At 46.3% G+C, this 22,068-nt stretch overlaps 1 protein-coding gene across 12 annotated transcripts in view; it reads right to left on the bottom strand.

Annotated features, from left to right (window-relative positions):
- The window catches only part of LOC139264758 (uncharacterized), a 680,593-nt gene that overhangs the window by 565,530 nt on the left and 92,995 nt on the right, over positions 1–22,068 (bottom strand). The gene's annotated exons all lie outside the window — the stretch shown is intronic.

Genomic DNA, 22,068 nt, shown 5'->3' with positions numbered 1-22,068 from the left:
TAACGGTTAGGCTAATCGTGCTCGTTGTCACTTAAGTGCAAATGCCACAACAACTTCAGGTGAAGCCAGGTGCATGATTAAACATAGAAATCAAGAAATTACTGTTGGAGATGCACCGTCCCACTTTTGGCTTTGCAAAAATGGCATCTCAGTGCCTGGCTCCCGATTCAAATGCGTTGAGCAGTGTTGAGCAACATGAATATATGAAGTAAACTCCACAGAAAGTTAAGTCAAGTCAGTTCTGGCCTAAGTACCCTATTAACGCTGTGGTAAGTGGTAATTGCTGCCAGACAACCTCCCTGGCTCTGAAAATGAACAATTATAAGTGTTGCTACAGATTTCTTTTTAAATTAAACTTACTTTTTTACCTTGACACCCACTTTAATTTACACTTCCTCGTTCAGACCTTGTGCTGTTAATTTCACAATGCTTCAATCTGATGGTTGAGGTGTTCAGGAAAGATAGGGCAGGTAAGCAAGTAGGTGGGGTGGCAGTATTGATTAAGGAAAATATTACAGTGCTGGAGAGAAAGGATTCCCTGTCATCACCAACACCTTGTTCCGTCAGAGGAATAAGTACAAGGCATCATGGCAACTCCCTCGCTCCAAGGACAGAATCTATTTGTTAGAGTTAAGAAACAATAAAGATACCATTACACTATTGGTGTATTCTATAGGGCTCCAAGTAGTGAGAAGGATATCGAGGAGCAAATTTGCAGAGAAATTACAAAGAGGTGCAAGAACTATAGAGCAGTGATAATGGGGGACTTCAACTATCCTAATATTGACTGGGATAGTCATAGTACAAAGGGCAGAGAGGGTGAAGAATTTCTAAATTGTTTTCATGAGAACTTTCTTGATCAGTATGTTTCTGGCCCAACGAGGAAGGAGGCATTGCTGAATCTGGTTCTGTGGAATGAGCTGGGTCAAGTGGAACACGTGTCAATAGGGGAACATTTAGGGAACAGTGATCACAATATCATAAGGTTTAGATTAGCTTTGGAAAATGACAGGGAGCAATCTACAGTAAAAATACTTAATTGGAGGGAGGCCAATTTCACTGAATTGAGAATGAATCTGGCCTGGGTAAATTGAAATCAAAGATTGGCAGGCAAAACTGTAATTAAACAATGGACTGCCTTTAAAGAGGAGATGGTTTTTGTACAGTCAAGATACATTTCCATGAGGGGGATATGTACGGTAACCAAAGTCAGAACTCCTTGATGACGAAAGTGATAGAGAAGCAGAAAAAGGAGCATATGACAGATAAGTCACCAGGACCGGATGGGATGCATCCTTGGATACTAAGGGAAGGAAAAGTTGAAATTGCAGAGTTACTGGCCAGAATCCTCCAATCCTCCTTAGATACGGTGCCAGAGGACTGGAGAATTTCAAATGTTACACCTTGTTCAAAAAAGGATAAACCTTGTTAAAGGAAAATTGTGTTTAACTAACTTGATTGAGTTTTTTGATGAGGTAACAGAAAGCGTTGATGAGGATAATGCAGTTGATGTGGTGAACATGGACAGCAACAACAACTTGTGTTTAACAGAGTAAAGTTGCTTCATAAGAGTATTAATTTTGACACCAAGCCACATAAGGAGAAAGGGCAGGTGACCAAAGAGATCAAAGAGGTAGGGTTAAAGGAGCTTCTTAAAGAATGAAAGAGAGGTAGAGAGGTGGAGAGGTTTAGGCAGAGAATTCCAGAGCTTAGGGCCCAAGCAACAGAAGGCACGGCCACCATTGGTTGAGCAATTATAATCAGTCCCATTACCATCTCCTTTTTCCTTGCAACATTATCCCTTTGTCTCTGAATCTCTTCTGCCTTTCATCCTATCACTGACCTTCCCTTTTGTTCTTTCCTCCCCTCCCCACTTTCCTTCCCCCTACACTTGCTTGAAAACCTGTTACATCTCTAACTTTTTCCAGTTCTGACCAAGGGTCATCGACCTGAAACGTTAATTCCGTTTCTCGCTCCACAGATGCTGCCTGACCTGCTGAGTATTTCCAGAATTTTCTGTTTTTATTTTAGATTCCAGCATCTGCAGTATTTTGCTTTTGTATTAGTGTTTAATTTACTGCCACTTCTCTTCTAGGAATGCCCACCTTGGAGAAGTTCTGCTCTTCGCTCAGTTGGGAGTTCTGTTTGTCTCTTTTACCTTGTCCCTTTTCATTGCTTTCTGTTTTCCTTCTCGTGTTTAAGACCATAAGATCATAAGAATTAGGAGCAGGAGAAGGCCATTCAGCCCCTTGAGCCTGATCCACCATTTAATAAGATCACCTTTTACCTCAATTCCACTTTCCTGCCCTATCCCTTGATTCCCTTAATATCCAAAAATCTATCGATCTCCGTCTTGAATATATTCAAAGACTGAGCCTCCACAGCCCTCTGAAGTAGAGAATTTCAGAGATTTATCACCTTCTGAGTGAAGAAACTTCTCCTCATCTCAGTCCTAAATGGCCGACCCCTTATTCTGAAACTGTGACCCCTGGTTCTAGACTCCCCAGCCAGGGGAAACAACTTCCCTGCATCTACCCTGTCAAGCCGTCTAAGAATTTTGTATGTTTCAATGAGATCACCTCTCATTCTTCTAAACTCTAGAGAATATAGGCCTAGTCTACTCAATCTCTCCCTCATAGGACAATCCCCCCATCCCAGGAATCAGTCTGGTGAACCTTAATTGCACTCCCTCAATGGCAAGTATATCCTTCCTTAGGTAAGGAGACCAAAACAGTGCACAATACTCCAGGTACGGTCTTACCAGGGCCCTATATAATTGCAGTAAGATATCTTTAATCTTATACTCAAATTCTCTTGTAATAAAAGCCAACCCACCATTTTCTTTCTTAATCGCTTGTTGTATCTGCCTGTTAGCTTTCAGTGATTCGTGTACAAGGATACCAAGGTCCCTCTGAACAGCAACACGTCCCAATCTCTCACCATATAAAAAATACTCTGCTTTTCTATTTTTCCTTCCAAAGTGGATAACTTCACATTTCTCCATATTAAGTTCCATTTGTCATATTTTTGCCCACTCACTTAGCCTGTCTATATCCCCTTGAAGTCTCTTTGCATCCTCTTCACAACTTACATTTGCTTTGTATTATCAGCAAACCTCGATATATTACATTTGTTCCCTCATCCAAATCATTGTTTGATCAATGATCTACCAAATCTCACTTTCACAGCCACATCGCTTTCCTCAGCAACTGTCTCCAGCTCTGAATTAATCCACGTGGATTCCAACTGAAGTTCCGCCATTCATGTTTTAGATCCACCCAGGATTAAAGATATCTCTGATATATTCAGCGTTCCTCAAACAACTACTCTTGCCGCACCTTGAGATCCACGCTCAACGCCATGCAAAACCACATGCACGCTCTCGACCTCTCTCTTCAGCAGCACCAACTCGCTCTATCTCGAAGCTGTCCTGGTCCACAGTTCCATTTCATCCTTCGCCTCATCCGACACTTTAATCCAAAAACTATTTTCCTTCCTTTGGGTGTCAAGGATCGTAAGCTTCAACAACGTGTGAACACCAACGCTCCTCTGGAACCTTCTTCCCCTTCACTTTCTTCTGATCCCATCCCTCCTTCAAGTCTCACCCCCTGCCGTGTTTTCACTATCCCCTCTGACCTTCCTCCCTCTGACCCCGAACAATCAGTCCTCAGCAAAGACCTGAGCTTCACTCCCTTACACCCCCACCTCACTGAATTTCGAACTCGGCACGAGGCTGAGCTCTTTTCCCGTCGCCTTCTCCTCCATTCCCATTTCTTTCGCCAGGAGTCTTAACCCCTGCACAGCTGACCCTTTCTCCCGTTTTCAGAATTCTTGCTGTACCTGGACGCCTTCCTCTGGTCTCTTACCTCTCTAGAGGCTAGATTTTCCATTATTTTTGCATGCAAAACGCCCACTTAACGCTGAAATGAGGTGTTACGCCCAGATATCACCCAGTTAGCCACAAAATGGAAACTGGCACCCATTTTTCAGACACTTATCGCCGAGTGTTACTTTCGGCATGTACGTAACGTCGGGAAAAAATAATACCGACCGCCCCTTTTTTGGGGTGGATCATCAGAATGGGCGAAACCAATGCCCATAATATCATCCAGCATTACTTTCTGAATGCAATTAACGCCTATATTCAATAATACCGACCGCCCCTTTTTTTCCCTAAAGATCACATTTGCCGAAACTAACGCCAAGTATATCGCCCAGCGTCACTTTCAGCACCTCACACACATCTCGCCCACAATATCGCTTGCCCAAAACACCGCTCTGAAAAAGTTGAACTGTTCTGAACTAATCACAGCGGTGTGGACGCCATTTTGCAAGTCGCAGGTCGCTTCATTGAAAAGGCTGCTTCAACTTCAGGGGAGTTTGGATTGACTCTGGAGTTCTTCTCAGGTGAAGTGACCATCTGAACAGACATCTTTTCATACTGTGGAGGATTGGGTTTTACTGTCGGTGTCTTTTAGTGTGGAAATTTATGAACAATCGGCATTATACTTTTATTGGAATGAGGCCAGCCATTTCTCAGCCTGCATCAATTACTACTCAGATGCTGCAGAGTTCAAATGGCACGACATCTAATGCACAGCACTATGTGCCCAATCTAAGACGTGCCAGACTGAGGAGAAGGTCCAAACCATACACACCCCACACTTACAGGGAGAAGCGATCTCACCTCAACTTATCCGAGAATACTTGCCTTCGGAGACTGCGCTTCCACAAAATGGTTATCAGTGAAATATGGCAGCTAATCAGGGCAGATCTGCAGCCTGCCAGCACCTTCAGGACATCACTGTAAGTCGAGGTCAAGATCACTGTCGTTCTACGCATCCGGTTCCTTTCCGGCCTCCGTGGATGACATTTCCCCTCTGTCTCAGCATGTCACACATTGCTGCATTAGACAGGTCACAGAGGTCCTGTACGCGCATAGGATCGACTTTATCAGCTTCCCTATGACCACGGAGGCTCAGACTGACATTCTACTGCATTGCTAAGTTCCCCAAGGTGCAGGGAGCAATACAGTGTGCTCACGTCACCATGTGAGCACCTTCTCAGGACCCAGAGGTTTTTCGCAACAGAAAAGGATTTCACTCCCTGAAGGTCCAACTAGTTGTCGACCACAACCAGATAGTTCTGGCAGTGAATACCAAATGTCTGGGCAGCTTCGATGAGGCTCACATCCTGCGTGAGAGCGCTGTCTCTGACTTGTTTACCAGTCAGCCACAAGGACAATGCTGGATGCTTGGTGACAAACGACATGGCCTCGCCACCTGGCTGATGACCCCGCTGCGTGACACCCACACCGAGACCGAGAAGCAGTCCAACGGGAGCTGCAGAGCCACACGCAATGTGGTCCAGAAAACAATTAGTGTGATTAAGCAGCGCTTTAGATGCCTGGAGCACTCAGGAGGGAAGCTACAATACAACCCTGAGCAAGTAGCTCAATTCATGGTCATGTGCTCCATGTTGCACAACCTGGCTATCAGGAGGGGACAAGAATTGCCAGAAGTGACTGATGGTCCACCTCAGGAGAAAGAGGAAGAGGAGGACGAAAGGCTGCAGGCTGACCTCGGGCCAGACAATCAGGCTGGCTATGCAACCATGCCCACGGCCCCCCCTCCAGACCACTGGAAAAGGCCTGTGGTGGCTACATAGCTTCAAGACTTTTACGTCAGGAGCTCATAAATGAGTGATTTGCCTGAAAGAACGTCTCTAAGATTGGCAAAGCTGACACACTGCTGTGTGTGTGCAGCTCAGACATCAATGATGGGCATCACCTTGGTGCCAGTTAAAGTTTAAGTTGATTCAAGTTAAGTGTAATTATACCCTTTCATGTTAAGGAATCACCAGTGTGTAATGGTCCAGCTATCTGAGACAATGCGCAACAAGGTTATGTTGAATAAAAAACTTTTATTACGACAACTGGTCTGAAATCATAAGTATCACGGACAAAAACAGCCCACCTTCACCCCACCTTTTCGAACATTGACATCAATCAAATGGTCAACATGTCCAGCATCACAGAACACAAATGTAAACCAACAGAGTGGCCCCCTCCCCCCATACATTACAACAAATTGCATACACCGAGATGGAGATACAACAAAGCCATCACCTGCGGACATGCACCTCATTTTCCTTCCCCCTTCCCCTTCTTCACCCCACCTCTACCCCTTCTCCTCCTCGCTCCACGCTACCTGGCCGAGGAGCTCCTCAGGCGGTGCATCATTGGGGGGGATGAAGGCAGAGACGGTGGTTGCACGGGTACAGGAGCGGGGGGGTACCAAGGTGGGAACATTCTCGGATCCAGAAGCGGGATCTTGCTCCTGCCTCTCGTGTGTCATTGGCACTGGGGGTGAGGAACCTAGGGGTGGAGTGCGGCACTCTGGGACCACTGGGAGGCCTGTGCCACGAGTGTTCCTGGCTATCGAATCCAGGGCCTCTGCCATCTGCAGAACGTACTCCGTTCATGGTGCTCGAAGTGCTGGCCAGCTGTCGGGATATGCCGCCCAATGCATTTAGGATCTGATCAACTATGTCTACAGTCCTCCTGGACAATTGTACCATCTCTCCACTCTCATCTGGCACTCGTGCCATGTGTACAAAACCCTTCGTGGGGTCGGCGCCATCCTGCGGACAACTGGGATGCCCTGTGGTGAGGTGCTTGGGCCCGGTACCTCGAGAGTGGAGGTGGGAATGGCCGGAGGAGCACTCGATGGCCTTGGGATGGAATGCCTTCTGGAGCCTGGCGATGCAGACTCTTCAAAGTCCGCGCTCTCATCCGTGGAGAACAGACCCAGCTGACTGACGGGCGAGAATCGGACCTCCTCAGTACCAGATGTAGGATCGTCCGGCGAGTCAGGCCCCGCGCCCCCACCTTCTGGCCTCTGTGGTCTTACCTGAGGCCACACTGCTGGCTGGGCTGCAAAACACAAATGAGGTTATTAGAGGAGAAGTGGGTGCTAGGGTCACAAGGTGAGTCCAGCGCTACACACAGCATATGCACGATAAAAGCACCACCGCTATCAAGATCATCACAGAGGGGAACAGACAGGCGATTCTGCGGCCGCAAACATGACTCCAGGATGGTATGTTGTCTCCCTGGTGCAAGGGTCAAGGATGTCTCGGAGCGGCTGCAGCGCATTCTGGAGGGGGAGGATGAACAGCCAGCTGTCGTGGTACATATAGGTACCAACGATATAGGTAAAAAACGGGATGAGGTCCTACAAGCTGAATTTAGGGAGCTAGGAGTTCAATTAAAAAGTAGGACCTCAAAGGTAGTAATCTCAGGATTGTTACCAGTGCCACGTGCTAGTCAGAGTAGGAATTGCAGGATAGTTCAGGTGAATCCGTGGCTTGAAGAATGGTGCAAGGAGGAGGGATTCAAATTCCTGGGACATTGGAACCGGTTCTGGGGGAGATGGGACCAGTACAGGACCGGAACCTATGTCCTTGGCGGAGTGTTTGCTAGTGCTGTTGGGGAGGGGTTAAACTAATATGGCAGGTGGTTGGGAACCTATGCAGGGAGGCAGAGGGAAGTAAAAAGGGGGCAGAAGCAAAAGGTAGGAAGAAGAAAAGCAAGAGTGGAGGGCAGAGAAATCAAAGGCAAAAATCAAAAAGGGCCACATTACAACATAATTCTGAAAGGACAAAGAGTGTTAAAAAAAGTGTTATGAAGACTCTGAGTCTCAACGTGAGGAGCATTCATAATAAGGTGGACGAATTAACTGCACAGATAGCTGTTAATGGGTATGATGGATTTGGGATTACAAAGACATGGCTCCAGGGTGACCAAGGCTGGGAACTCAACATCCAGGGGTATTTAATATTCAGGAAGGATAGACAGGAATGAAAAGGAGGTGGGGTAGCATTAATGGTTAAAGAGGAGGTTAACACAATAGTAAGGAAGGACATTAGCTTGGATGATGTGGAATCTATATGAATCGAGCTGCAAAACATCAAAGGGCAGAAAACGTTAGTGGGAGGTGTGTACAGACCACCAAACAGTAGTAGGGAGGTTACGGATGGCATCAAACAGGAAATTAGTGACGCGTGTAATAAGGGTATAGCAGTTATCATGGGTCACTTTAACCTACATATTGATTGGGCTAACAAAACTGGTAGCAATACTGTTGAGGAGGATTTCCTGGAGTGTATAAGGGATGGTTTTCTTGGCCAATATGTTGAGGAACCAATTAGGGAGCAGGCCATCCTAGACTGGGTCTTGTGTAACGAGAGAGGATTAATTAGCAATCTTGTTGTGCGTGGCCCCTTGGGGAAGAGAGACCATAATATGGTAGAATTCTTCATTAAGATGGAGAGTGACACAGTTAATTCAGAAACGAGGGTCCTGAACTTAAAGAAAGGAAACTTCGATGGTATGAGGCGTGATTTGGCTAGGATAGACTGGCGAATGATACTTCAAGGGTTGACAGTGGATAAATGGCAGACATTTAAAGATCACATGAATGAATTACAACTATTGTATATCCCTGTGTGGCGTAAAAATAAAACAGGAAAGGTGGCTCAACCATTGCTATCAAGAGAAATTAGGGATAATGTTAAATTCAAGGAAGAGACATATAAATTGGCCAAAAAAAGCAGCACACCTGAGGACTGGGAGAAATTTAGAATTCAGCAGAGGAGGACAAAGGGTTTAATTAGGAGGGGGAAAATAGAGTATGAGAGTAAGCTTGCAGGGAACATAACAACTGACTGTCAAAGCTATGTGAAGAGAAAAAGATTAGTGAAGACTAATGTAGGTCCCTTGCAGTCAGAATCAGGTGAATTCATAATGGGGAACAAGGAAATGGCAGGACAATTGAACAAATACTTTGGCTCTGTCTTCACTAAGGAAGACACGAATAACCTCCCGAAAATATTAGGGGACTGAGGGTCTAGCGAGAAGAAGGAACTGAGGGAAATCCTTATTAACCAGGAATTGGTGTTAGGGAAATTGATGGGACTGAAGGCTGATAAATCCCCAGGGCCTGATAGTCGGCATCCCAGAGTACTTAAGGAGGTGGCCCTAGAAATAGTAGATGCATTGGTGGTCATTTTCCAGCAGTCTATCAACTCTGGATCAGTGCCTATGGATTGGAGGGTAGCTAATGTAACCCCACTTTTTAAAAAAGGAGGAAGAGAGAAAATAGGGAAATATAGACTGGTTAGCCTGATATCAGTAGTGGGAAAAATGCTGGAATTAATTATTAAAGATGTAATAGCAGCGCATTTGGAAAGCAGTGACAGGATCGGTCCAAGTCAACATAGATTTATGAAAGGGAAATCAGGCTTGACAAATCTTCTAGAGTTTTTTGAGGATGTAACTAGTAAAGTGGATAAGGGAGAACCAGTGGATGTGGTGCATTTGGACTTTCAAAAGGCTTTTGGCAAGGTCCCACACAAGAGACTAATGTGCAAAATTGCAAAATTAAGGCCCGTCAGTCCGGGGAGCAGCAGCGTCGAGTTGGGAGGCAGAGCGGGAGATCGCTGGGGCCTACGAAAGGCCCGTCAGTCTGGGGAGCAGCAGCGTCGAGTCGGGAGGCAGAGCGGGAGATCGCTGGGGCCTACGAAAGGCCCGTCAGTCCGGGGAGCAGCAGCATCGAGTTGGGAGGCAGAGCGGGAGATCGCTGGGGCCTACGAAAGGCCCGTCAGTCCGGAGAGCAGCAGCGTCGAGTCGGGAGGTGGAGCAGGAGATCGCTGGGGCCTACAAAAGGCCCGTCAGTCCGGGGAGCAGCAGCGTCGAGTCGGGAGGTGGAGCAGGAGATCGCTGGGGCCTACAAAAGGCCCGTCAGTCCGGGGAGCAGCAGCGTCGAGTCGGGAGATGGAGCAGGAGATCGCTGGGGCCTACAAAAGGCCCGTCAGTCCGGGGAGCAGCAGCGTCGAGTCGGGAAGTGGAGCGGGAGATCGCTGAGGCCTACGAAAGGCCCGTCAGTCCGGAGAGCAGCAGCATCGAGTCGGGAGGTGGAGCGGGAGATCGCTGGGGCCTACAAAACACCCGTCAGTCCGGGGAGCAGCAGCATTGAGTTGGGAGGTGGAGCGGGAGATCGCTGAGGCCTACAAAAGGCCCGTCAGTCTGGAGAGCAGCAGCGTCGAGTCGGGAAGTGGAGCGGGAGATCGCTGAGGCCTACGAAAGGCCCGTCAGTCCGGGGAGCAGCAATGTCGAGTCGGGAGGTGGAGCAGGAGATCGCTGAGGCCTACGAAAGGCCCGTCAGTCCGGGGAGCAGCAATGTCGAGTCGGGAGGTGGAGCGGGAGATCGCTGAGGCCTATGAAAGGCCCGTCAGTCCGGGGAGCAGCAGCATTGAGTTGGGAGGTGGAGCGGGAGATTGCTGAGGCCTACAAAAGGCCCGTCAGTCCGGAGAGCAGCAGCGTCGAGTCGGGAGGTAGAGCGGGAGATCGCTGAGGCCTACCGTTGCAGCTGCAGCTGGGACAGAAGGCAAAAAAGAAGTAGAAAGAAATTGAAGGGTGACGTCACATCCAAGCAGGTAAGTGATTGGCTGGTGATTGGTGAGTAGTTTTTCCTTTTCTTTATCAGTAAGTAACCTTTTAGCATTGTGCCAAATTAAGCTAATCTAAGGGTTAAGTCATGACAAGAGAGCTCGGACACGTGTCATGCTCCTTCTTTGCTATGTGGGAAGTTAGGAATGTTTCTGGTGTCCCTGACGACGAAATGTGCAGGATGTGCGTCCGCCTGCAGCACCTGACAGACCGCATTGCAGCACTGGAGCTGTGGGTGGATTTACTCTGGAGCAGCCACGATGCTGAGGATGTCATGAATAGCACGTTTAGTGAGTTGGCCACACCGCAGGTAAAGGATACACAGCCAGATAGGGGATGGGTGACCAGCAGGAAGAGCAGTGGAAGGAAGGTAGTGCAGGGGTCCCCTGTGGTCATCCCCCTGCAAAACAGATACATCGCTTTGGGTACTGTTGAGGGGGGATGACTCATCAGGGGAGAGCAGCAGCAGCCAAGTTCATAGCACCGTGGGTGGCTCTGCTGCACAGGAGGGCAGGAAAAAGAGTGGGAGAGCTACAGTCGTAGGGGATTCTATTGTAAGGGGAATAGATAGACGTTTCTGCGGCCGCAACCGAGTCTCCAGGATGGAATGTTGCCTCCCTGGTGCAAGGATCAAGGATGTCTCAGAGCAGGTGCAGGGCATTTTGAAGGGGAAGGGTGAACAGCCAGTTATCGTGGTACATATAGGTACCAACGATATAGGTAAACAACGGGATGAGGTCCTACAAGAATAATTTAGGGAGCCAGGAGCTAAATTAAAAAGTAGGACCTCAAAGGCAGTAATCACAGGATTGCTACCAGTACCACGTGCATGTCAGAGTAGAAATTGCAGGATAGCTAAGATGAATATGTGACTGAGGAGTGGTGCAGAAGGGAGGGATTCAAATTCCTGGGACATTGGAACCGGTTCTGGGGGAGGTGGGACCAGTACAAACCGGACGGTTTGCTAGTGCTGTTGGGGAGGGGTTAAACTAATATGGCAAGGGGATAGGAACCTATGCAGGGAGACAGAGGGAAGTAGAATGGGGGCAGAAGCAAAAGATAGAAAGAAGAAAAGTAAAAGTGGAGGGCAGAGAAACCCAAGGCAAAAAGCAAAAAGGGCCACATTACAGCAAAATTCAAAAGGGGCAAAGTGTGATAAAAAGAAAAGCCTGAAGACTCTGTGCCTCATTACGAGGAGTATTCGGAATTAGGTGGACAAATTAACTGCGCAGGCAGCAATTAACAAATGTGATATAATTGGCATCACGGAGACATGGCTCCAGGGTGACCAAGGCTGGGATCTCAACATCCAGGGGTATTCAACATTCAGCAAGGATAGACAGAAAGGAAAAGGAGGTGGGGTAGCGTTGATGGTTAAAGAGGAAATTAACACAATAGTAAGGAAGGACATTAGCTTGGATGATGTGGAATCTGTATGGGTGGAGCTGCAGAATACCAAAGGGCAGAAACACAGAAACATAGAAACATAGAAAATAGGTGCGGCTGTAGGCCATTCGGCCCTTCGAGCCTGCACCACCATTCAATAAGATCATGGCTGATCATTCCTTCAGTACCACTTCTTGCTTGCTCTCCATGCCCCTTGATCCCTTTAGCCGTAAGGGCCATATCGAACTCCCTCTTGAATATATCCAATGAACTGGCATCAACAACTCTCTGCGGCAAGGAATTCCACAGGTTAACAACTCTCTGAGTGAAGACGTTTCTCCTCATCTCAGTCCTAAATGGCCTACCCCTTATCTTAAGACTGTGTCCCCTTGTTCTGGCTTCCTCAACATCGGGAACATTCTTCCCGCATCTAACTTGTCCAGTCCCATCAGAATCTTAAATGTTTCTATGAGATCCCCTCTCATCCTTCTAAACTCCAGTGTATAACGGCCCAGTTAATCCAGTCTCTCCTCATATGTCAGTCCAGCCATCCCTGGAATCAGTTTGGTGAACCTTTGCTGCACTCCCTCAATAGCAAGAACGTCCTTCCTCAGATTAGGAGACCAAAACTGAACACAATATTCCAGGTGATGTCTCACCAAGGCCCTGTACAACTGCAGTAAGACCTCCCTGCTCCTATATTCAAATCCTCTAGCTATGAAGGCCAACATAACATTTGCTTTCTTCACCGCCTGCTGTAATTGCATGCCAACTTTCAATGACTGATGAACCATTACACCCAGGTCTCGTTGCAACTCCCCTTTTCCTAATCTGCCGCCATTCAGATAATATTCTGCTTTCGTGATATTGCCGCCAAAGTGGATATCCTCACATTTACCCACATTACACTGCATCTGCCATGCATTTGCCCACTCACCTAACCTGTCCAAGTCACCCTGCAACGTCTGAGCGTCCTCCTCACGGCTCACACCGCCACCCAGTTTAGTGTCATCTGCAAACTTGGAGATATTACACTCAATTCCTTCATCTAAATCATTAATGTATATTGTAAAGAGCTGGGGTCCCAGCACGAAGCTCTGCGGCACTCCATTAGTCACTGCCTGCCATTCTGAAAAGGACCCGTTTATCCCGACTCTCTGCTTCCTCTGCCAACCAGTTCTCTATCCCCGTCAGTACATTACCCCCAATACCATGTGCTTTGATTTTGCACACCAATCTCTTGTGTGGGACCTTGTCAAAAGCCTTTTGAAAGTCCAAATACACCACATCCACTGGTTCTCCCTTGTCCACTCTACTAGTTACATCCTCAAAAAAATACAAGATTCGTCAAGCATTATTTCTTTTTCATAAATCCATGCTGACTTGGTCCGATCCTGTCACTGCTTTCCAAATGCGCTGCTATTTCATCCTTAATGATCGATTCCAACATTTTCCCCACCACTGATGTCAGGCTAACCAGTCGAAAATTCCCTGTTTTCTCTCTCCCTCCTTTTTTAAAAAGTGGTGTTACATTAGCTACCCTCCAGTCCATGGGAACTGATCCAGAGTCGATAGACTGTTGGAAAATGATCACCAATGCATCCACTATTTCTAGGGCCACTTCCTTAAGTACTCTGGGATGCAGACTATCAGGCCCCAGGGATTTCTTGGCCTTCAATCCCATCAATTTCCCTAACACAATTTCCCATCTAATAAGGATATCCTTCAGTTCCTCCTTCCCCTAGTACATCCGGAAGCTTATTTATGTCTTCCTTCGTGAAGGCAGAACCAAAGTATTTGTTCAATTGGTCTGCCATTTCTTTGTTCCCCATTATAAATTCACCAGAATCTGACTGCAAGGGACCTACGTTTGTCTTCACTAATCTTTTTCTCTTCATATATCTATAGAAGCTTTTGCAGTCAGTTTTTATGTTCCCGGCAAACTTCCTCTCGTACTCTATTTTCCCCCACTTAATTAAACCCTTAGTCCTCCTCTGCTGAATTCTAAATTTCTCCCACTCCTCTGGTTTGCTGCATTTTCAGGCCAATTTCTATGCTTCTTCCTTGGATTTAACACTATCCTTAATTTCCCTTTTTAGCCACGCTAGTGGGAGTTGTGTACAGACCACCAAACAATAGTAGTGAGGTTGGGGACAGCACCAAACACGTAATTAGGGATGCGTGCAATAAAGGTACAGCAGTTATCTATATATAGATTGGGCTAACCAAACTGGTAGCAATACAGTGGAGGAGGATTTCCTGGAGTGTATTAGGGATGGTTTTCTAGACCAATATGTCGAGGAACCAACTAGAGGGCTGGCCATCCTAGACTGGGTAACGTGTAATGAGAAAGGACTAATTAACAATCTTGTTGTGCGAGGCCCATTTGGGAAGAGTGACCATAATATGGTAGAATTCTTTATTAAAATGGAGAGACTAGGGTCCTGAATTTAAGGAAAGTTAACTTCGATGATATGAGACGTGAATTGGCTAGAATAGACTGGCAAATGATACTTAAAGGGTTGACAGTGGATAGGCAATGGCAAACATTTAAAGATCACATGGATGAACTTCAACAATTGTACATCACTGTCAGGAGTAAAAATAAAACAAGGAAGGTGGCTCAACCGTGGCTAACAAGGGAAATTAAGGATAGTGTTAGATCCAAGGAAGAGGCATATAAATTGGCCAGAAAAAGCAGCAAACCTGGTGACTGGGAGAAATTTAGAATCCAGCAGAGGAGGACAAAGTGTTTAATTAGGAGGGGGAAAATAGAGTACGAGAGGAAGTTTGCCGGGAACATAAAAACTGACTGCAAAAGCTTCGATAGGTATATGAAGAGAAAAAGATTAGTAAAGACAAACATAGGTCCCTTGCAGTCGGATTCAGGTGAATTTATAATGGGGAACAAAGAAATGGGAGACCAGTTGAATAAATATTTTGGTTCTGTCTTCACGAAGGAAGACACAAATAACCTTCGGGAATACGAGGGTACCGATGGTCTAGGGAGAAGGAGGAACTGAAGGATATCCTTATTAGGCCGGAAATTGTGTGAGGGAAATTGATGGGATTGAAGGCCGATAAATCCCCGGACCCTGATAGTCTGTATCTCAGAGTATTTAAGGAAGTGGCCCTAGAAATAGTGGATGCATTGGTAATCATTTTCCAACAGTCTATCGACTCTGGATCAGTTCCTATGGACTGGAGGGTAGCTAATGTAACACCACTTTTTAAAAAAGGAGGGAGTGAGGAAAACGGGTAATTATAGACCGGTTAGCCTGACATCAGTAGTGGGGAAAATGTTGGAATCAATTATTAAAGATGAAATAGAAGCGCATTTGGAAAGCAGTGAGAGGATCGGTACAAGTCAGCAGGGATTTATGAAAGGGAAATAATACTTGTCAAACCTTCTAGAATTTTTTAAGGATGTAACTAGTAGTGGACAAGGGAGAACCAGTGGATATGGTGTATTTGGACTTTTAAAAGGCTATTGACAAGGTCCCACACAAGAGATGGGTGTGCAAAATTATAGCACATGGTATTTGGGGTAATGTACTGATGTGGATAGAGAACTGGTTGGCAGACAGGAAGCAGAGAGTCAGGATTAACGGGTCCTTTTCAGAATGACAGGCAGTGACTAGTGGGGTGCCGCAGGGCTCAGTGCTGGGACCCCAGCTCTTTACAATATATATCAATGATTTAGATGAAGGAATTGAGTGTAATATCTCCAAGTTTGCAGATGACACTAAGCTGGGTAGCGGTGTGAGCTGTGAGGAGGATGCTAAGAGGCTGCAGGGTGAGGTGGACAGGTTAGGTGAGTGGGCAAATGCATGGCAGATGCAGTATAATGCGGATAAATGTGAGGTTATCAACTTTGGTGGCAAAAACACGAAGGCAGAATATTATCTGAATGGCGGCAGATTAGGAAAAGGGGAGATGCAACAAGACCTGGGTGTCATGGTACATCATTCATTGAAAGTTGGCATGCAATAACAGCAGGCAGTGAAGAAGGCAAATGGTATGTTGGCCTTCATAGCTAGGCGATTTGAGTATAGGAGCAGGGAGGTCTTACTGCAGTTGTACAGGGCCTTGGTGAGGCCTCACCTGGAATATTCTGTTCAGTTTTGGTCTCCTAATCTGAGGAAGGACGTTCGTGCTATTGAGGGAGTGCAGCAAAGGTTCACCAGATTGATTCCCGTGATTGCAGGACTGACATATGAGGAGAGACTGGATCGACTGGGCCTGTATTCACTGGAGTTTAGAAGGGATGAGAGGAGATCTCATCGAGACATATAAAATTCTGACGGGACTGGACAGGTTAGATGCAGGAAGAATGTTCCCGATGTTGGGGAAGTCCAAAACCAGGGGACACAGTCTAAGGGTAAGGGGTAAGACATTAAGGACTGAGATGAGGAGAAACTTCTTCACTCAGAGAGTTGTTAACCTGCGGAATTCTCTATTGCAGAGAGTTGATGCCAGTTCGTTGGATATATTCATGAGGGAGTTAGATATGGCCCTTACGGCTGAATGGATCAAGGGGTATGGAGAGAAAGCAGGAAAGCGGTACTGAGGTGAATGATCAGCCATGATCTTATTGAATGGTGGTGCAGGTTCGAAGGGCCGAATGGCCTACTCCTGCACCTATTTTCTATGTTTCTATGTTTCTATGCAGGAAGAATGTTCCCGATGTTGGGGAAGTTTAGAACTAGGGGTCACAGTCTGAGGATAAGGGGTAAGCCATATAGGACCGAGATGAGGAGAAACTTTTTCATCCAGAGGGTGGTGAACCTATGGAATTCTCTACCACAGAAAGTTGTTGAGTTCAGTTCGTTGGATATATTCAAGAGGGAGTTCGATGTGGCCCTTATGGCTAAGGGGATCAGGCGGTATGGAGAGAAGGCGGGAGCGGGGTACTGAAGTTGCATGATCAGCCATGATCAGATTGAATGGCAATGCAGGCTCGAAGGGCCGAATGGCCTACTCCTGCACCTATTTTCGATGTTTCTATGTTTCTATTTCATGACCATCATCACATTCTGCATTGCAATGATTCTCATGAGGCCAGCATTATTTATAGTACACTTTTAAAAGTCATCGATCATATAATATTTTTCGGATATGAGTGGGCGTGGCACCTATTGATCTTAGATCACGCAATGCTGTATACTTTACTCACAGGCATCACTTCAGGGTCTGCAGCTGCCTGCGTAGCCGTCTGGGGTTTGCTCCCCACGAGTGCGAGCACCCGCTCCTCAATATCAGTGAGGTCGCTGATGACTGGTGGCCCCCCACCCGTTCACCTCCGCTCGGACCTATTCGTCGAGAGCTTCTTCTGTAAAAGGTAACAGGATGACATGGCATGAGATCATTGCGTGTTATCATTGCTAGGTACTGTCACAGAGACTGATACAACACATAACCGACAGATGTAATCATGATTATTATGATAATTACCATTCTTTACCTAAAGATGTGCACCGTGATCACAGGCTTTGAGTACAACATTCCTGGTGAAAATGAAAGACCTCACATCTGATGATAGTCACTCAAGACGCTTACAAATCAAATTATATAAATACATAAGTACATGTAAATAAATGTAATACTTACTCTTGCGGATCCGACAAGGTCGTTCCATCGCTTGCAGCGTTGGTTGCCCTCACGCACGTCGTTGGTTGCTGACGAGACCACCTCTGCTATCTCAGCCTATATCATCTGGTAGACCTTTGGGGTGGGCTTCCCACGTCCTCCCTGTGTCAAATCACCCCAGCATGACTGGACCTCCTGCAGGAGGGAAGCATTAGCTTCGTCCGAGACCCTCCTCGCTCTTTTGTGTCCTCCTATCTGCCCCTCTCTCAGCTCACCGCTCTCGCCAGTGTCAGTCTCCACAGCGAGCTGTGTCGCCTCCTCCTCTCCCTCCATTATAGGCACCAAATGTATGAAAATATCTGTCTGGTAACAGCTAATTTTTTTGATACAATTTGCTATAAAGCTCAAAGCTCTCACTCCTTCTTCCCAAAGTAGCCACATCACACCCACACATGCCTTCAGTCCCTCTCAGCTCCCTCTCTCTCTGTCTCCTCTTATGCGCATGTAATGATGACCCTTAACTTCCAGAATCACAGGAATCGAGCGTTGCCATGCCATTGCTAAGGACGGCGGCACATTATGGCAGAAGATCAAAGAGATTTAACGCTAACACCCATTTCAGATTGCTCGCGGTAACGCCCAATTTTTAAAATGGAGACTAGGGGCTATGAAAATGGGCGACAAGCCGGCGATCTGAAAACCCATTTTTACCGCCCACGCGCGAATTAATGACCATTTTTGGGTGATCTGTACAAAAGTGTCAAATCTAGTCCAAAGTCCCCTCGTTTTAGTTTCTCCACTGAGTGGAAATATCCTCTCTGCATCCACCTTGTCGAGCCCTCTTATTATCTTATAAGTTTCAATAAAATCACCTCCCACTCTTCTGAACTCCAATGTACATAGGCCCAACCTACTCAACCTATCCTTATGTCAACCGCCTCATCTCTGGAATCAACCTAGTGAATCTTCTCTGAACACACTCAAATGCAAATATATACTTCCTTAAATATGGAGACCAAAACTGTACACAGTACTCCAGGTGTGGCCTCACCAATACCCTGTACAGTTGTAGCAGGACTTTTCTGCTTTTATACCTTATCCCCCTTGCAATAAAGGCCAACATTCCATTTGGCTTCCTGATTACTTGCTGTACCTGCATACTAATGTTTTGTGTTTCATGCACAAGGACCCCCAGCTCCCTCTGTACTGCAGCACTTTGCAATTTTTCTCCATTTAAATTATAATTTGCTTTTCTATTATTTCTGTCAAAGTGGATAACCTCACATTTTCCCACATTATACTCCATCTAACACATTTTTGTCCACTCACTTAGCCTGTCGAGATCCCTTTGCAGATTTTTTGTGTCCTCCTCAGAATTTGCTTTTTCACCCATCTTCGTATCATCAGCAAACTTGGCTACATTACACTCGGTCCCTTCATCCAAGTCATTAATATAGATTGTAAATAGTTGAGGACCCAGCACCGATCCCTGCGGCACCCCACTAGTCACTGTTTGCCAACCATTTGCACACTCACCTAATCTGTCCAAGTCACTCTGCAGCCTATTAGCATCCTCCTCACAGTCTCCTCACAGGTTAGCCTGTCATCAGTAGTGGGGAAAATGTTGGAATCAATTATTAAAGATGAATTAGCAGCGCATTTGGAAAGCAGTGCCAGGATCGGTCCAAGTCAGCATGGATTTATGAAAGGGAAATCCTGCTTGACAAATCTTCTAGAATTTTTTGAGGATGTAACTAGTACCGTGGACAAGGGAGAACTAGTGGATGTGGTGTATTTGGACTTTCAAAAGGCTTTTGACAAGGTCCCACACAAGAGATTAGTGTGCAGAATTGAAGCACAATGTATTGGGGGTAATGTATTGACGTGGATAGAGAACTGGTTGGCAGACAGGGAGCAGAGAGTAGGAATAAACGGGTCCTTCTCAGAATGGCAGGCAGTGACTAGTGGGGTGCCGCAGGGCTCAGTGCTGGGACCCCAGCTATTTACAATATACATCAATGATTTAGATGAAGGAATTGAGTGTAATTTCTCCAAGTTTGCAGATGACACTAAGCTGGGTAGCGGTGTGAGCTGTGAGGAGGATGCTAAGGGGCTGCAGGGTGACTTGGACAGGTTAGGTGAGTGGGCAAATGCATGGTAGATGCAGTATAATGTGGATAAATGTGAGCTTATCCACTTTGATGGCAAAAACATGAAGACAGAATATTAGCTGAATGGCGGCAGATTAGGAAAAGGGGAGGTGCAACGAGACCTGGGTGTCATGGTACATCAGTCATTGAAAGTTGGCATGCAGGTACAACATGTGGTGAAGAAGGCAAATGGCATGTTGGTCTTCATAGCTCGAGGATTTGAGTATAGGAGCAGGGAGGTCTTAATAGAGAGCCTTGTGAGGCCTCAACTGGAATATTGTGTTCAGTTTTGGTCTCTGAATCTGAGGAAGGATGTTCTTGCTATTGAGGGAGTGCAGCGAAGGTTCACCAGACTGAATCCCGGATGGCAGGACTGACATATGAGGAGAGACTGGATCGACTGGGCCTGTATTCACTGGAGTTTAGAAGGATGAGAGGGGATTTCATAGAAACATATAAAATTCTGACGAAACTGGACAGGTTAGATCCAGGAAGAATGTTCCCGATGTTGGGGAAGTCCAGAACTAGGGGTCACAGTCTAAGGATAAGGGGTAAGCCATTTAGGACCGAGATGAGGAGAAACTTTTTCACTCAGAGTTGTTAACCTATGGAAAGTTGTTGATGCTAGTTCATTAAATATATTCAAGAGGGAGTTAGATATTGCCCGGATGGCTAAAGGGATCAAGGGGTATGGAGAGAAAGCAGGAAAGGGGTACTGAGCTGAATGATCAGCCATGATCTTATTGAATGGTGGTGCAGGCTCGAAGGGCCGAATGGCCTACTCCTGCATCTATTTTCTATGTTTCTATGTTTCTAACCGGAAAATGACCCATTTATCCTGACTCTCTGTTTTCTGTTAGTTAGCCAATCCTCTATCCATGCTGATATATTACCCCAACCCCGTGAGCTTTTATCTTGTGCAGTAACCTTTTATGTGGCACCTTATCGAATGCCTTATGGAAATCCAAATACAACACATCCACTAGTTTCCTGTTATCCACCCTGCTTGTTACATCCTCAAAGAACTCCAGCAAAGTTGTCAAACATAATTTCCCTTTTCTAAAACCACGCTGACTCTGCTTGATTGAATCATGCTTTTCCAAAATCCCGCTACTACTTCCTTCGTAATGGACTCCAACATTTTCCCAACGACAGATGTTAGGCTAACTGGTCTATAGTTTCCTGCTTTTTGTATGCCTCCCTTTTTAAATAGGGGCGTTACAATTGCAGTTTTCCAATCTGCTGGGACCGTCCCAGAATCCAGGGAATTTTGGTAGATCACAACCAATGTATCCACTATCCCTGCTGCCACTTGTCTTGAGACCCTAGGATGCAAGGTGTCAGGTCCGGGGGACTTGTCCGCTTTTTGTCCCATTATTTTACCTGGGGCTACTTCATTAGTGATAGTGATTTTATTCAGTTCCTCCCTACCTAAATTGTTCAAGATGGCACGGCAGGTTAAGAAAGCATTTGAAAAAACATACGGGAGCCTGAGCTTCATAAATGAAGGCATAGAGTACAAAAGCAAGGAAATATGTGTTCAATTTTGGAAAGGGCCTTCAACAGCATTATTTTAAGACCTCATCCATTCCTTACAGGTTAGTTGCTGGTTTGTCATTTCAGGCTGCTGGATTTAGCTTGTTTTGGCTTATTTTCTGACTGTTTTATCAGCTTTCTGAGAGCTGAGAAGTTTTTGCTGATGCTGGATTGTTTTTGGCTAACTCCTAAACAATTTTACTGCACTTTTACTGCCTCAAGACGAAGGAGGGCAGCAAAATGTTAGGACAGAGCAGAAGCAGCTCAGAGAAGATGGGGGTGGACACTGCACAGGAAGCCATACTCACAGTGGGTCTTCATGGTGGCTGTGAGGAGCAATGTCTTCGATGCCTGCGATTCACAAAGGAGACTATCACCGAGCTACCTCACCTGCTGCAGCCACAATTTGAGCCTGAAACCATGCCGTGCACAGCATTGACTGTGGCTGTTATGTTCACCATGGCCCTTAATCTTTATGTCAAGGGCCCTATCCAGCCTGCAGCAGGTGACATCAGCAACATCTCCCAGTTTGCAGGCCACCGTTGTATCAGGGAGATCAACAAGGCTCTCAATACTGGGATGAATAGCTACATTTCTTTTCTAATGTATGGAACGAATCATGTGAAAGAGCATTGGGTTTCACATGCACTGCAGCAGCCATAGACTGCACCCGCATTGCCTTGCATGCTCCCCATCTCCAGCTGAACAGAATGGATTGCACTCTCTCAATGTCCAACTTGTTTGCGACCACAGTCAATGCACCATGCAGGTCTGTGCCTGGTTTCCTAGTAGCAGTCATGAGTCATTCATCCTGAACTGGTCCTCTGATCCGCCTTTATTCCAACTCGGCTGGCAGGTCATAGTCTCGCTACCAGGTGACCAGGGCTATACCATTCA

The sequence above is a fragment of the Pristiophorus japonicus genome, chromosome 5, assembly GCF_044704955.1.
Source record: "Pristiophorus japonicus isolate sPriJap1 chromosome 5, sPriJap1.hap1, whole genome shotgun sequence".
Lineage (NCBI taxonomy): Eukaryota > Metazoa > Chordata > Chondrichthyes > Pristiophoridae > Pristiophorus > Pristiophorus japonicus.
Note: the sequence above shows the minus strand (reverse complement) of the source record. Positions and strands in the feature narration are given on the sequence as shown.